Source organism: Mastomys coucha, unplaced genomic scaffold (genome assembly GCF_008632895.1).
Source record: "Mastomys coucha isolate ucsf_1 unplaced genomic scaffold, UCSF_Mcou_1 pScaffold8, whole genome shotgun sequence".
NCBI lineage: Eukaryota > Metazoa > Chordata > Mammalia > Rodentia > Muridae > Mastomys > Mastomys coucha.
The window spans coordinates 62,057,053-62,073,446 of NW_022196914.1; the positions used below are offsets into that span (position 1 = coordinate 62,057,053).

The 16,394-nt window shown below is 42.1% G+C and overlaps 2 long non-coding RNA genes across 2 annotated transcripts in view; one reads left to right on the top strand and one right to left on the bottom strand.

Annotated features, from left to right (window-relative positions):
* Window positions 1-1,288: 1,288 nt before the first annotated feature.
* On the bottom strand, window positions 1,289-13,368 carry LOC116083563. The gene is made up of 3 exons (XR_004115772.1): window positions 13,320-13,368; window positions 7,277-7,455; window positions 1,289-1,598 (listed from the first exon to the last, which is right to left on the bottom strand). It is a non-coding gene; the product is annotated as an uncharacterized LOC116083563 (long non-coding RNA).
* A 73-nt stretch (window positions 13,369-13,441) lies between these two features.
* LOC116083564 overlaps window positions 13,442-16,394 on the top strand; it is a 20,058-nt gene continuing 17,105 nt past the window's right edge. Inside the window, exon 1 of the long non-coding RNA XR_004115773.1 lies at window positions 13,442-13,480. This is a non-coding gene — a long non-coding RNA (uncharacterized LOC116083564). The remainder of the gene's footprint in view (window positions 13,481-16,394) is intronic.

Here is a 16,394-nt window from a genome sequence, read left to right on the forward strand (position 1 = left end):
AGGTACATTTTAATGAATGTTCTGCTACAGAACATCTTGAGGAGAAATGGGAAAAGGTTGGCTCATAAATATGGAAGAAGCAACTTGAGAAAGCAGTTCAGAGGAATGACTCCTCCTTCCTCACCTCCACCCCCAGCAGCAAGGGGAGATAAAACTTAATCATCTGTTGGGAAGTGCTGTTTTCAACTGAAGTGAGAAAGGCTGGACCCCTGGGAGCAGAGAATTCTCTGGTGGATTTTACAGAATTAATGAAGAGGTATTTAAATGGGAGGAAATGGGAGGGGGAGAGAGAAAGAGGCCCTAGTTCCTGCGACCTTCTGCACTGTGCCTTGCCTCGCAGAAAAACCACATACACATTCTTTTAATTGAATTGAATCCAGCTCTTTGGTACGCACTTTCCTCTTGAGCGAACTAATGCTAATTCAGGAGTAACAGCCTGATTCCTAACACATGCAGGCTTCTGCAAGGCTTAAGGTCTCTCTGACTCCGGTAATTACCCTCATATTATTGCTACAACCAATTTAGTGTCCAGATTGAAAAATGTAACAAATGATTACCAGAAACCCACATGTCAACCTCAAGAATGAGTCTGGGATGAGAGACAATATTCTCTGAGTTGAGAGATGTAATTTTACCACCTGATGTTGTCGCTTCTTCATCAATTGAAAATCAATAAACTTCAATCAGTGCCTTAGAACCTATTGCCTTAACCTTTGGATGGCAAAAGGAGTCCTTTCTGTCCTGGACAGCTGAAGGCCTGGTGCAGCTTTGCCTTTTCTGTATAATAAGCCAAGTTCAAACTGTTTCCTGATGGGGGAAAATTGTTCTGCAGCCTCTGGCAAATGATTGGAAATTGTTTTCCAGTGTTCAACAATGGCACAGGAAGTGAATTCAACTGGAGGGGTCAGGTTCTCATCATCTCTGCAAACTTTGCTGTTCTTTTCTTCGCGCTTGTGATTCATTCCCCCCACCACCCTCCCCCGTGTTTACTGTGGTGACAAGGCTATGTAGGCCACCATCTCTTCCTCCCAGGGATAAGATAACCCAAACAGAAACCAGATTCAAAAAAGACTTTGGCTTACCAAAGTCTCCACTGCCCCAATCCCTAATGCACTAGAACGTGCCACGATCCTGGTCAACCTGCTCAAATTTAAGTGGAGTTCCCCTTGTGCTGGCTAATTCTAGCTTACCGCTTTTGGGATAGTCAGTTCTTCCATGTGTCAGTTCCTTTTGCAGATGACCACTGTTGTATTAGAAGCGTGGCTCCAGACAGACCACACCAGGCCAAACAGTTCCATGTAAGGTTTATTGTAGGAGAAAAGGGCAAAGGTGGAGGCGAGGAGAAGTGGGGGTAGGGGGAGAGGTCAGAGGGGTCTTTCTTTTATTTGGATAGTGACTAGTGGCATAGCTGTTCGAAGGTACAGGTGGGAGGTAGACCAAGTGGATTCTGGGAATATGGTGGTGGTTGCCTTGAAAACAGATGTGCAGGTTGCTGTCGCCTAGATGTGATATCATTAGGTTCAGAGCCAATCCTGATGCCAACAACCACAATGGGTTCCCATGTCAGTAAGTAAAAGCCAAAGCAGCAGGATCAGGATCTAATAGTGAAAAAAAGATTAATCATCACTATATCTGGTAAGGTGAGCAGCACTGGCATTATTAGCAATACAGTACCTTCCCAGAATAAAGGGAACATGGGGAATTTTTTGTTAAGGGAACCTGTATGTTTTCATAGGGAAGCACTTTAGGATGGACACATTACTGAGCATGCTGAGTTTAGTGAATATATTCCTGAACATGCTCAGTTTAAGTGGAATGAAAGATGGCAGACACAATACTTGACACAATCACCTAAAAGTTAGGGAGCACATGTTCAAAATGTTAAAATGATGCACATGAATGTTCCTGGGTGCTCAGCTCTCCCCGCTCCCCAGAATGCCTTTGGCTGAAGTGAAAAAGGTAAAACATGAAGGGAAGCTGATACAGAAGTGTGCACCTAAAGATGCAGGCCTCACTTTGTGGATCATGATATATTTATTATTTTTAGCTAAATTCTCCCAGGTATTCTCTGATGAACAGAATTCTTTACCATTTTTTGGGAATGTCTTTTCATTATATTCACATATTTTGCTCATTTCAATAGGAACTTGGAGGGAAAGGAACAGCTAATGTGCAGGCTCAAATCTCCAACACAGAGCGGAAGTCTTGACGTCCGTTTCAAAAACAATTACTAATACAATTTATAGTCCTGTTTATGGTATAAGAGTAAAAAGCCCATGGACGTGCTCAGCACTGTAGGAAGTGAATAGTTTATTAAACTGTAGACTGTGCTCTAATCCTGGCTTCAGAATGATTAACTAACAAATCCATCATCTAGAGGAAAGCTGGCTTGGCAGAGATTAATTCTTAAATTATTCTTATTTGGGGCATTGTTTGGCTTGAATTTGAGAGAAACTTCAAGAATCGTTGAAGGGCATTGTATGAGTGTATATTTTCAAGTTAAAATAGAAGTAATCTGCATTGCGTGCATAGCTGTAGATACAGCCTTTACTTTTTAACTGGTTTTAGTCATTTTAAATAGTTGAAAAGCACAAAACATTCAACAAGGATTTCTCAAAGTACTTCATCTGGGTTGAAAGGATAAATAGGTATCAGTTAGGGTGACTCGTGGAAGCCCCCATGGAAACTTAAGTGCCAAGATGCAACTTATTATAAGGCTTTGGGGGGGTGCATAGAATTTGCAAATACAAATGTCAATATTGGAGATCAGTGATAATCTATTCATCTGCCAAATTCAGAAAGTTTTACATAAGGAATCTCTACTTCACTAAATTAAATTAAAGTTCAGAGGTTGGGGGAGGGTCTTTAATTAACTTGTAATATCTACTTAATTTTCACAGGATGACTTCGTATTTGCATTGCTTTCCTGGTCATGAGATGTACCAATGATTCATGAGATGATCTCCTCCTGTCTGTCTTAGTTCTCAGAATGTAAAGCAAACCCTCATAGAAAACCTTATCAGAGGATGGAATGTGATTTGGAATGCATAAGGATATAGGAGAGTGAGGGGCTGAGTGGATATGTCAGTTGGTAAAGCGCTGTCCATGAGTTTGAGAACCTGGATTCAACTTCCAGAATCTATGTAACAGATGAGCTGGCATGCATCTGTAATACCAATAGTGAGGAAGGAGAGTCAGGCAGATCTCTGGAGCTTGCTGGGTAGCCAACCTAGGCAAGTCAGTGAGTCACAGGACCCAGACAGATACCCAGAAAGAACAAGGTAGACCCTGTCTCAAAAAACATCTATGCATACAGGTGCAGAGAAAGAGAAACAGAGAGGCAGAGAGAGAGAGAGAGACAGAGACAGAGACAGAGACAGAGACACACAGAGACACAGAGACACAGACAGAGAGAGACAGAGAGAGACAGAGACAGGGAGAGAGACAGACGGAGAGAGACAGAGACAGAGACACAGAGACACAGACAGAGAGAGACAGAGACAGGGAGAGAGATAGAGAGAGAGACAGAGAGAGACAGAGACACAGACAGAGAGAGACAGAGACAGGGAGAGAGACAGAGAGAGACAGAGAGAGACAGAGACACAGACAGAGAGAGATAGAGAGAGACAGACACAGAGAGACAGACACAGAGAGACAGACAGAGACACAGAGAGACACAGACACAGAGAGAGACAGAGACACAGGGACACAGAGACAGACAGAGAGAGACAGAAAGAGACAGAGAAACAGAGAGAGACAGAAACAGTAACAGAAAGAATGAGGTAGAGAGGGAGTGGGAGAAAGGAAATAGAACAGAGAGGCTTCAGAAAGGTTGTGTGAGCCACTGAGTTGGGACTACCTGGGAGGGCACAGCAGTATAAGAAAATCTGTCTACCAAAACTTCCTGTGCCTAGAATTTACCATAGTCATTCCCATGAAATCTAAACTCCCCGAGTTTCTGACTGTACCCCCAGAGCTCTCTACCTAGCTACCAGAGCCATAGCCTGCACAGGAGCAATAGGGCCAGCACATAGGTACTGTCACTTAGTTGCTGTAATAAAACACCATGGCCAAAGAAATGTGGGGAGGAAAGGGTTTCTTTGGCTCATGTTTCCTTATCCTGGATGATACTTCTTCCAGAAGCTTCTCCTGAAGAGCAAGGGAGACTTTTTCTTTGAATTTTCATATATCTGCCTTGCCCTGTTCGGTGTCCTGATCTATCTCAGAACCAATGTATTCATCCAGGGAGTAGGAGTATATTAAATTTACACTCTAATTATCTATGCATTCTCAAGGACTTTTGGGGTAGCTGTGGATCTCAGAGTGAAGACTGAGACATCACTCAAAAGAAGAAAGAAAATATTATGTAAATGTGGTAGATTTTTGGTTTGGGTTTGGGTTTTTGATACAGGATCTCCTTATTGTTGTTGTCCTGGGACTGGCTCTGTAGACCTGGCTGGCCTCAAACTCAGAGATCTCCCTGCCTTTGGCTCCCAAATGCTGGGACTAAATGGGCACACCACCATGCCCAACTGATGTGGGGTGGTAGTATAATCCTAGCATCTGGGAGACTGAGTTGGGAGGATTGTTATAAGTTTGAAGCCAGGCTGGGTTATACTTGAAAATGGGACTCAAAAAAGATAAAACTCTGTTTCCCCTCTTATTCTCATGCTATAAAGATAGACTTCCTTTCATACCCAGGATATAAACTATAGTCTGGAATCATGTGTAAATCTAATTTAATTGTTACAGATCTAGCCATACTGGGTGTGGCCAAATCTTTCCTTCGTAGTATACTGACTCAATTCAATTCATGGCTCCTCCTAGACCAATCCCATTGCAGCCTGAATGTGCACACCCATAGAATGCCTGGTAGAAGCTTACTTCCACAAAGGAGCCATGTGGATGGGAAGAGGGTGCTTATAAACTAAAATAATACAACATGCCTGAGAGGGCCATTGTTATAAGTTTTAAAGATCAATAAATTCAACCATGCATTGCCTATAACACAGCCTAAACATCTCTCGACTCTGTTTAACCTTCCCTGGTACTGACCACATGTGATCAGGACCGTTGGCTTGCAGCTTAGGATTGATGGGTTGCTATTACATCTTCAATTTTCATTTTATGGATAATGACACAACACCCGCTTATACCTGAGGGTATTTACTTCAAACTTGGGTTGTGCCTGCCTCACTATTTCTTGCCTCATGAGAAAAGCTACTCAGTCTGAGTGGTCAGTATGTTGTGAAAATCTAAACATAATATCTTAGCAATGCAGTCTATTGGCTTTAGAGGCCAGTATAACAGGTGACTTAGCACAGATACACCACCAGTGTTGACCAAACATATTCTGAACTCTATCATTTCCATGTTGAATATGCTTCTATAAAAAGGACTACAGTTATGGCTGCCCCATAAAGATGCTAAATGGAAGTCAAAAATAGTCATGAGGACAAATCTAAGAACAGAGTGTCCTCTGATATGCTAATGTATAGTATTGTAGTCTGTTTTGTTCCACTGGACTGGAGTACCACAGACTGGGAAATGTGTAAAGAATTTAGATTATCTGGAATCTAGGAAATAGAAAGATCAAGGGCCTCTTGTTTTATAATTTCATGTATACAGCAGGGGATCAAGATGGCATGAGGTAGGGTCAGGGAGGAAGCATGCCACACTTCTTTCTTTATAAGGCTCCCTCTTCCACAGTAACATTAATCCACTCACTAGGACTACTTCCATAATTTAATCACAGCTTAAAGTTTCAAACCCCCAGGGCTACTATCTAGGCAATTCAGTCTCCAACCCATGAACTTTGGAGGATTAATTTAGACAAATACAGGTAAATATACTGCACTCTAGCTACACAACAGAATACTATTTGCCAATAAAAAGAAGTGAGCTGTAAAGCCATATAAAACAGAAGAAATATAATTGCATTTTGCTAACTGTAAGAAACCTAGCTGAAAATGCCACATGCTATGTACTTCCATCTTTGCTATTCTAGAAAAGTCCATAGTTCAGAGGGATTTGGGGGAAGAGAGAAATGAATGAACAGAATTAAAAAAAATGTTTAAGACAGAATTATTCAGTATCTTGTGATGATGGAGACATGAGATTATGTTTATAGATCTGTCCAACACAAATGGTGGACCCTAATATAAACTATGAGTGTTAAAGACTAGATTTTCTCTGCTGGCTCATCAATTATGATGACCATATCACACACTAATATAAGATGTAAATAATAAGAAAAATGTATACTAAATGTCATATGGGGATTTTCTATTTTCTGCTTCAAATTTGTCTTTAAGGATTAAATTTACAGAAATAGAAGCCTGCTACCACAAAAAAGGAAGGGAGACAGAAGGAAAGAGAGAAAGAAAGAAAGAAAGAGAGGGGGGGTAGAAGGGAGGGAGGAAGGAAGGGAAGGGGAGGGAAAGGAAGGAAGGAAGGAAGGAAGAAAGGAAGGGAGCAAGAAGCAAGGACTGGGGCAGCCTTTCTCTGTAAGCCATTATTTTCTGTCCTTTGTCTCAGACCCAAAACCAGGCACCTGAAACCATGGTCCAAAATAAGTATATACGCCTTTCCTCTTTTACTTTGTTTTTTCTTCAGGTGTTCTCATCACAGCAAGGAAAACATTGACTACCACAGCTGTATTCCCTGTTCTCTCATGCTCTCCTGTCTACCATGGTTTGTGAGATTTGGCTTCCGACAGCACATCCTCCAGGGCCTCCAGTCTCTCTGCTGCTGTTGGATTGGTGGCGGAGAGGATTTGTGGTACAAAGCTTATCAGACTCTGGGATGTCATCTCTTGATATAGGTGGACTCTAATTCTCATGAACAAAAGTCTGGTCTAAGCAAGAACTGTGCTGTCAGGAAGTAGATAGTGCTACCTTCCATAAAGACCATACGGTATTCCCTTTGATGTTTTGCCCAATCTATTATAATAATAATAATAATACAGGGAATGAATTAATCCAGGTCGCCAGAATATAAGCTCCTTCAATAATTCCACCTGCATTGTCAAAAAAATGTCTATGATAGTCATGAAGTCATAATCTTTGATTATGATGGAGGAGGTTATTCAGCCATCTTTTAACCAGTCCAGCCACTTAAAGGAGAATTTTTCTCATCTTCGTCTTTTCATAGATGTCAAAGGGATGAAGCTGAGAATTTATCTCCATCCCCGCCACCCCACCACCACCCCACTACACATACCCTACACTACTACTCAAATTTGAGCTGGAGTTAGAGGTTAGAAGTTAAAGTCCACCTTTTTTCAGCATCAATATCTGCCTAGTCTTGGGTCACTGCTGCTGGCAATGGGCAGATCACTAAGATGAACAGCACATGAACTTGCCTCCTTACAAGGTCATCCCTGGGCTTATTATTTCACTTTCTTTCAAGTAGTTGAGGTTCCTGCACAGGATGTAGTGTCTCCTCTTAGTCTTCCTGCAAGACAAGGAGCCAAAATTTGAAACTCTTAGCTCATCTGGACAATGCCAAGGCCTTCTTTCCACTGTACCCTCAAGAGAAGTGGAAAGCATTAGCAGCCAGATCTGTGCCCTCCCCCACACAACTCCAGCTGAGCTTCCGGGCATGAATGAGAAGGCGTCTTATAAACAGAATGTGGATTGGGAAGACAATTGAGAAAATGGGAGTAATGACCTACAAAGGAAAGACAATTGAAATGGAAAAGGGAATGAAATCTGCACTTTTTAGAAAGGAGAGGTAACCATCCATGGCTGCATCCCTTTTCAGCTTCCACGCTATATCCCTCTACCGTTTTTTTTTCATTCTTTGCACCCTCCTTCACATTTTCTGATCAGAGTTGATACCATTTAAAACCTCTGTGCTGCTTCTGCCAGTGTGCCATTTAAATAAGGATATGGCTTCTAGGCATCTGTGATGATTTCATAAATGAGTTTAAACTTTATCCTGTGTGTTCTTGTTTAGAACCTGCTGGGTGTCCAGGGCACCTGGTAGGAAGTTGGACGTATAATGTCATGTCAGGCAAGTGGCATGGCATTAAATGATTTGTCTTATGCCAAATTGTTTGAATGTGCAAGTAAGGTGGCAGGCCAGGGGGAGGCATTGCTGTAGTAGAGCCTCTCTTTTTCTCTGCCCCAGGAAAGTCAGGGCAGAGTGTCCGCACTCTGGTTAGTCCTACCTGTGGAGCTTAGATTGCTCCTTCTGGAGCTGCGCAATTAAGTTTGCACCAAACTAGGTGGTGGCTTAGCTAGGTGATTACTGAGCTTCACAGATCATAAACATCCCCCTGGGTCTTGTTGAAGTATAAAGTAGAGCCCAATAGGTCATGTGAGACTGAGGGTCCTGTATTTCTAATAAATACTTCCATTTCTATGTTTGCTCCACACTTTGAATCATAAGAGCACAGCATTTTGTGCCTGACATTAGCAGAAAAAAGAGAACAGGAAGGCACAAGCCCCTGTAAGAGCAAAAGAAAAGGAAACTCTCACACATGGACCTTCTGTGATGCTCAGGTAGGAGGCCTTCTTGCCAGCCTGTGGTCCAAGCACCTGCTGGTGAGGATCTTAGCAATGCAACTAAGAAAGGGATCAAGTAGGAGTTGTGAGTTCTCCCCTTTCTAACACCATGGGTTGTTAGTGTTGCAGAGATGATTTGTCAGGCCCAAGGTACACCAACACTGAGAAGAGCAGATGTCAAAAAAAAAAAAAAAAAAAAAAAACCTTAAGCTCAAACCACATGACAGGAAACCCTGACACTGACACCAAGCATGACCTGCTGAAAATAGAGGAGTGCTGATGTAAATCAGCAACCACTGCCTTCAGAGGGTGGAAGAACCAACTGGAACCTGCTCTGGTGACTCATCTGTCACCACAGTTGCCAAGAGTTCTCTCCAGTAAGTGCCTGGTATAGAAAAAAAAATCTCCTTATAAGATTTTTTTTTAAAAGAGCTTCTGTATTTCAGGAAACAATCTAGCTAAGACCCTTTAACCAAGGCAAAGTGACACAAAGAACTGTACTGCCCTCCTTAAACAAGAAACCCAGCCCTGATTGTCAGAGTTCCTAAGTCCTCCCAGTGCCATGCCAGAATTAAGGATTTTCTATAGCCAGGTAAAGACCTCTCTCTATGATCCCCTATTTATCCAAGTGAGTGAGGAATAACACTCTGAAATCTATATACTCCAGGCACACCAAGGCCAGCCCTGTGTGCTGCAAGTGTTCTCTGTTGGAAGCAAAGTCCTTAAAAAAATTTCTCAGTTGCCCCTCTCTGACACACTTGAGTGCTCTCTCTCTCTCTCTCTCTCTCTCTCTCTCCCTCTCTCCTCTCTCTCTCTCTCCCTCTCTCCTCCTCCTCTCTCTTTCTCTCTCTCTCTCTCTCTCCCTCTCTTTCTCTCTCTCTCCCTCTCTCCTCCTCCTCTCTCTTTCTCTCTCTCTGCCCCCCTCTGTGTATCTGTCTGTCTGCCTTTGTCTCCCCTGCTTCTTTCTCTCTGCCCTCTCTCTTGCTCTCCCCTCTCTTGACCATTCATTCTGGCTCACACAGTTATGTCTTCCAAGGTTCAACTCCTGCTGACTGCAGAAACCAAGAGTAGCTGAATAAAGATGTTTCTTCATGCTGACATGTCTTTTGAAATATTTGCTCTACAGGAAAAGTGTTCTCAAATACCAAGTTCCTGGGTAAAACTTATAATAGCAGAAACATTTCTTTGGGAGGTTGAAGAGTGTAGCATATGAGAAAATTATCAGTGTTGACTGGCACCAGTCTTGGAACCTTTCCTAAGGGTGTGACATTGTATTAAGAGTTAATAAGAAAGAACAAAAACTATGCCTCAAATCTTTATTATCTGTTATGGAATAGGACCTGTACATTTGGCATATTAGATAATGGAGTTTTCCATAATAGTAACTGCATGGATGGAAGACTTTCCTTCAATCATTTGAAAGCTCTATAAGTGTGTCTGTGAAATACACCAACAGCAAGCATAGTAACAGGATAGAAGACATGCTTATATATTGTGTGTACAGAGTTGTCATAGAAAAGAGAAGTGAAGACCTCCAAGTCCAGTAAGATCTGGAAGCTCAAATACCATCTTAATAGGGGGGAAAGCAGGAAGGATGCAGACAAACTCGTAATGAATAAGTGAGCAGGAAGGATGCAGACAAACTTGTAATGAATAAGTGATCTTGACTAGGCCCCAAGACAAGTGAGTGATGTCATAATCTGCCCGTGCATGGTCTCAACCTCCAGATCTGTATCTTATAGCCTGGGTTCATCTTCTGCTGAGACTCCCAGGATGGGTTTACGCCCATTCAGCTCCATTCAGATCTGCCGCCTCCAAGCAGATAAGGGAAGCTCTTCCCTTCATTGGCTCTGCTTCCCATGACCTTTGAGCAAATCTCCACCAGACACTCAAAACAAACAAGCCGACAAATAACATACACAAGCCCCACGCACCCCTCATCATCAAGTACTTTGTTTTTGTTTTTAAGATTTATTTTTATTTTATGTGGGGGACTGGGTATGTACATGTAATAATAGGTGTCCTCAGAGACCAAATGCATTGAGTCTCCCTGGAGCTGGAGTTACAGGCAGTCGTGGGTTGCTCAAAGTGGAGTCTGGGCACGGAAGTCTGTGCTCTGGCAGAGCAGGAAGTGCTTGCGTGCACTGAGTCATCTCTCTAGCCCTTTAGGACTTCATTTAACCTTCCTCACTTGTCAGGTTTAAAGGTAAATAATGAGATTCTTGGTGTGCCTGGAGTGAACCATACAGGGATTATGATAGACTTTGCCTTGAATCATTTGCCAGTCACAATTTTGTCCAAATCTATGTTCTCTTAAGACAGTTTAATAAAGATCACTCTGTCTTGCTCACTGAGTATTCTGAATTTGAGATCATGTCTTTGCTTTCCTCGTGGTTCCATAAAGTAAGTCTTAGGGCAAAGCTTTTAGACCACCATTCATAATGCAAATCAGAATAATACAGTCATTAAAGGGAAGCTTGAAAAGCTACTCTGTGTCAGAAAATGTCACAGGATTCTCCTGGAGGGAAATCAAGCTTCTAGAACATGCACTGTACACTGCTCTTAGGACTTTAGTTGTGGGGTCCAGCCCTTGGGTGAGAGATGAGGCTCTCACAGGAATGCTCAGACAGACAGACTGCTTCAGTTGAGTATCATTCCCTTCTGTTTCCCAGCCTTAGGATGGCTAATCACATTTATCACTGGACCTTAAGAGGATCAAAGATAAGGGACTGGCCCTTATCTCCTTCTGCAGGCTAAAATCAGGTCTATGTATTTTAAAGATGCCCAAGGTGGATATAACTGGTTGTCTCCCAAACTGTCACTTGAGATAAGAGTCTGTTTGGAAAGATCATATGAGTGGTGGTAAGAACAATCCTGGGGGAAGGCTTGAATCTGAGTCATGCCCAGTCTGGTCACATTGTAACAAGGAACCAAGAAAAACATTTCTAGGTGGCCCTGGGACAATTCTGCATGGAGTATAAAGTTCTGAGTCCATCCTAGAGCCATGGTAGTTGGCCTGGGACACTCCAGGAATGTTCCAGTTAAAGGGGTAAATGTAAATACTTCCTTTTCTACCTCACCACTCCATGTACCATCTTCTAATAGCAACATTTAGTTCATGCTCTAAACATGTCAGCCACTATGTTGGGTCTTTCACGTGGGCCAGATAATGTTCATAAAACTAATGGAGATTTTCCTCCATTAGAGTCGATGGGGGTCAAAGAAATTAAGTAATTCATTTGGATATAGAATGAATGTGGCTGAGTGGGGATATATGCCCACCCAGCTCTGTCCCAGCATCCAGGAATTCTCTTCCTAAGCCACTCTGCTCTCTCTCATCTACATTCACAGGCCTGCAGTTGAGAAGCAGGGTGACTCAGTAAGTCTTCTTACTCAGAAACAGTCTGACCCTCACCAACGCTGTTTCCATTCTATGTCCAGCTGGCATCTTTGCCTTGTTGGACATTTGTTCAAAGGACTAAAATAAGGCCTAAACAGGAAGTCTGGTGGGGTGGGGGGAGGTGGAGGGTTTATTAATGGAGTCAAATGTGTCTCTTTCTGCTGCAAAATCTGCCCCTTGCTCTGCATTCTATCCTGACCTCTGTTGGGGATAGGTAGCCCCTTGCCAGTGCTGAAAAGGACAAGGGTCAGTGGAAACACAAGCTCAGACTACCTCGTGGATATGTTGATTTTGGCAGGATCTGATAATGTCATTCTGTTGTGACATTGATCTCTTTATTCATATCTTTTGGGGGTTTGGGAGGACAAAGAAAAAATGAAGACAGCATTTAACAGAATAATAATTATGGTGCAAAATTTGGAGGACAGCCCTGTGAGGTAGACATTAGTAAGTTTACAAATAGATTAGTGTAACTATAGCACTTTATTTAACATTTTGTTCTTATCAGATTCAAGGCTTGGAACAGAGTTTGAACTTGCTATTCTGGCTTCTTGTCTTCTTTCTGTTACCCACTTAAGCAAGATACTTAGCATCTTTACCTTAGTTTCTCAAGAATCATTTGTGCAGAATGGTATGGGCTTAAAAGAGAGAGACATCAAGATTAGAAATACTGTATGTGGGGGAGGCTTTTAACAAATGGTGACTGATGTTAAAACTCTGGACTCATTTCCAACATTAGTGAATTATGTGAAAGGCCTATACTTCTGGTCTTTATGATTCCAAAACAGATGCAGAATGCACATAGGTATGTGCTTATTCCTGTGACTGTGAACACACAAAGTACAAGGAAATAGTAGTTCTGCATCTGCTGCCCCACTCGATCCTTATAACATTCCCAAGGCATAAGACAGACATCCTTCACTTAAATATCATAATGTCGAAGATTTCCAAAATCAGATGGTTTTCTTTTAGAATTTACAAGTAACTCAGACTTTCTGAAGCTAAACTCAGAGCTCAAATTACTCAACTACATTAGAATTTTCCACTCATTTTTGTATTGCCCTATGATGATACATATTGAGGACATAAAGATATAAGACAGTAGCACAGTACCCTATTTGCCTATCTTGAACAAGGCCCTGGGTTCAATCCCTAGCACAAGATTTTTAAAAAGTACGTATTCAATTATTAGAATAGAATGTGATCTTTCATTATATTTAGAAGCATAGGAACTATGTAGCAGAGAAGGAAAGATAAGTTTATTTAAATGATAAAGAAAATCAGCAAATTGAGTGGGGACCTTTGGAAAAGGGTACCTTAGTATATAACATATATAATGAGCAAAGACATCATGAAAATGCCCAGATGCTGCTAGTTAATAGCAGTACAACTGGACAAGTTAATCTTACCAGGATGATGTGGCCTCAGTTCCTGAGTTTAGAATTGAGAACAACAGTATAAACCTCACAGTGTTACTATGGAGACTAAGGGAGATAATAGAGGCACACCAGGCATGCCTTTGTAAGTGTTCCGTAGATGGTGGGCCTCCTTTACTTCATGCATGAACTTGGTAAATGAGCCCTCCTCAAGTCTGGTAACTAATGCCTGGGTGTCCTTCTCAGACCTATGAACCAGGAGCTGTGGGTACTTAGCACGGGTAGCAGTGTGTGTCAGCAGCTCCCCACTTCAGCTGTCCTAAAGCAGAACTGTTCCTTGCAGGGATACTGAGAACCTTTTGGTCTCTGTAAGGAGACGGGGTCCCTCTGTAAGGGGTTGCTAGCAAGGATGCTGATATGTGATTTAGATGTTGGAGTGACTTATCTGCTCCACATGACTTGGATGTTGATAACTGGTAGATGTGCAGCCACTGAAGTTCAAGCTTAATGCGAACACATGCTCTCCTAAGAACAAGACTGGGACCATTAGCTCCCTGCAGGAGACCTTTGAGTCTCTGCAAGATGATCACAGTGTCTCACTTACTATGCTGCTCAGACCTATGATGAATTCGGAGGCCCATTACCAACCATGGAAGCCTCATTCCTTGGGCCCAATTTGTATTCTACCCGCATGTTGGGACCAACTCAGGAGAAGGGATCCATTTCCAAAGAGGAAAGCATTTCCCGATAGTGTTTCTTCTTGTCAGATAAGGTGGCTGAGGAGATTAAAAACCTTCAGCTTCCTCTGTATATGTGCAAGCTTCTGAGAACAGTTTCATAACCCTCTCCTGTGTGACTACACTATAGGACACACCCAGGGTCAACTCATTAGCAAAATTACCTTTCTCAAGTCCAGGCTGTGTCTGTACTGTTCAGTGTAGGCTCATTAACTAGGTCTGCGGGTTTGGCCCTGAATTCTTGGCTTAGAGAGTTCCAGTTCTTGCAATGCCCCACCCAACTTGCCCTGCTGAGAAAATACCCAGTTGTTTGTTTCTGTTCGGCTTTGGTTTACTGTGCTCTAATTTAATACCTATATTTTAAGTTGTAGGGCAGTTAGATAATAGACCACCTTGATCCTGGGAAGGGCACAGTAGGCCAAGGGAACACCAAAGTTTCTAGAACCTCTTTGCTCTTGGCCTACTTATTTATCACAGGAACCACGGCATCTGATGTTCTTGTCTATCTAGTGGCCCCTTCATGCCCAGATGACAGCCTGGAAGCATCTACAACTCATTATTCTTCCTAAGGGGCTTGGTCAGATCTACGTTCTTTGCTTTTCCTAAGGTGTGTGAATCTCGACATTTGTTTCTTACTGTTGCTATGATCAATTAAACTCAATAGCTGAAAACAATGCACATTCAACCATTTTTCAGTTTTAGGGATGAGATGTATCCTTGAGCTTATTTCAAGGAGCCACTTTGGAATTTTCTAGAAGCTGTAAGGAAGACTCTTCACTTTTTTTTTCCAGCTTCATATTCTTGCTCTCATCACTAACTCCCCATCTTCACAGCCAGCAAGCCCAGAGTGAGTTCATTTCTTGCTGCCATGTCTCTGATTCCTCTTTTCTTTATCACTCACAAAGAGCCTGAAGAGTATGTGGGTCTCACTGCAGAGCCTACCTAACTTCAGTTCAAAATCTGCAGTTTGGAACCTTCATGTCATCTCTCACATTAATTCTTCACTATGCATGTAACATATAATATTCACAGGTCCTATCATAATAGTCAACAATCTAATATGCCATTACTTTGAATCTTGAAGACATTATCACTTTTCTGTGAGAAAGAGCTTGAATAGAACCTTTGCTGAAACAGGCCTAGTCATGTGCTTTGTGGAGGCAGCCTTGCCCATTGAACTGTCTCCTGGTCATTGATAAATGCTCATGACTGGCCTCCCTTGGCAGCCTTTCCAGGTATGTGGTCTGAGTTGGCTTCCGGAGATCCCAATGTCCTTTCCTTTTCAGATGACAGATGCTGTGTGTTCTTAGTAATCACCCATTCAGTCAGTTCCAGCTTGGATGGAAATTTCACTCTGAGAAAAACATGGCTGAACAGTTGGTTCCAAAGATTTAAACTTCTAATTGCTTAGCATGTTCCAGGCAGAATATCAGCCGTAGGCTTGGCCTTGCAGTTGTTGGTATCTCTGGAGTGTACAAGTTGAGCTCCTTTGATAGCTGCAGGGATGGTATAGAGCCTAGGACCAGAAACTAAAACATACATGTCTTTCTTTGGCCACAGTGCTGACCTAAAGGTGACATATGACCTCAGTCAAGTTGCCATGGTCAGTGATGTTAATCAAACATTTTAGCTTTTGCCTACATTCCTTGTCAAGTTGCATTTCAGAAGGGTCCTGTAGTTAATTCTATCCATCGTAGCATGAGGTGGGTGGGGCAGGGTGTCAAAGAATGTCTGTGCAAGCACAAATGCATTATTGGTCAATTCAGAACCCCAGCCTAGCTGTAGCAGTAAAGACAATGGTCTGTCCTAGATGATGCAACTTCAAAATGGTATCACATCTACTATTCTAGGCCTCAGACAGCCAATGGTGTCTATTGGTCATGTATTATATACAAGAATTACACTGGAGTGTTGAGTCTTGAGTCTGAGAGTAATAGTTAATAGCATTAACTAACTGATCCTAACATATTATCCCCAGAAGAGGGAGTCTTTTTGAGACTTTCCATAGATATCTGGGAAATATCTCTTTCTCTGTCTCTCTGTCTCTCTGTCTCTCTGTCTCTCTGTCTCTGTCTCTCTGTCTCTGTCTCTGTCTCTGTCTCTCTCTGTCTCTGTCTCTGTCTCTCTCTCTCTCTCTCTCTCTCTCTCTCTCTCTCTCTCTCTCTATATATATATATATATATATATATATATATATATATGTATGGCATATGGCAATGACATTTAAAGCCTGGAAATTTATTTGTCAAGTTGTTACAAAGAGGACAGAACCCATGCAAACATGAAACCTTTCAGATGTGTAGCTACTAAATAAAGATGAAGAATCCTGTTGGCCACATTGAAATCATTGGATATATTGAGGTTAAAAGGC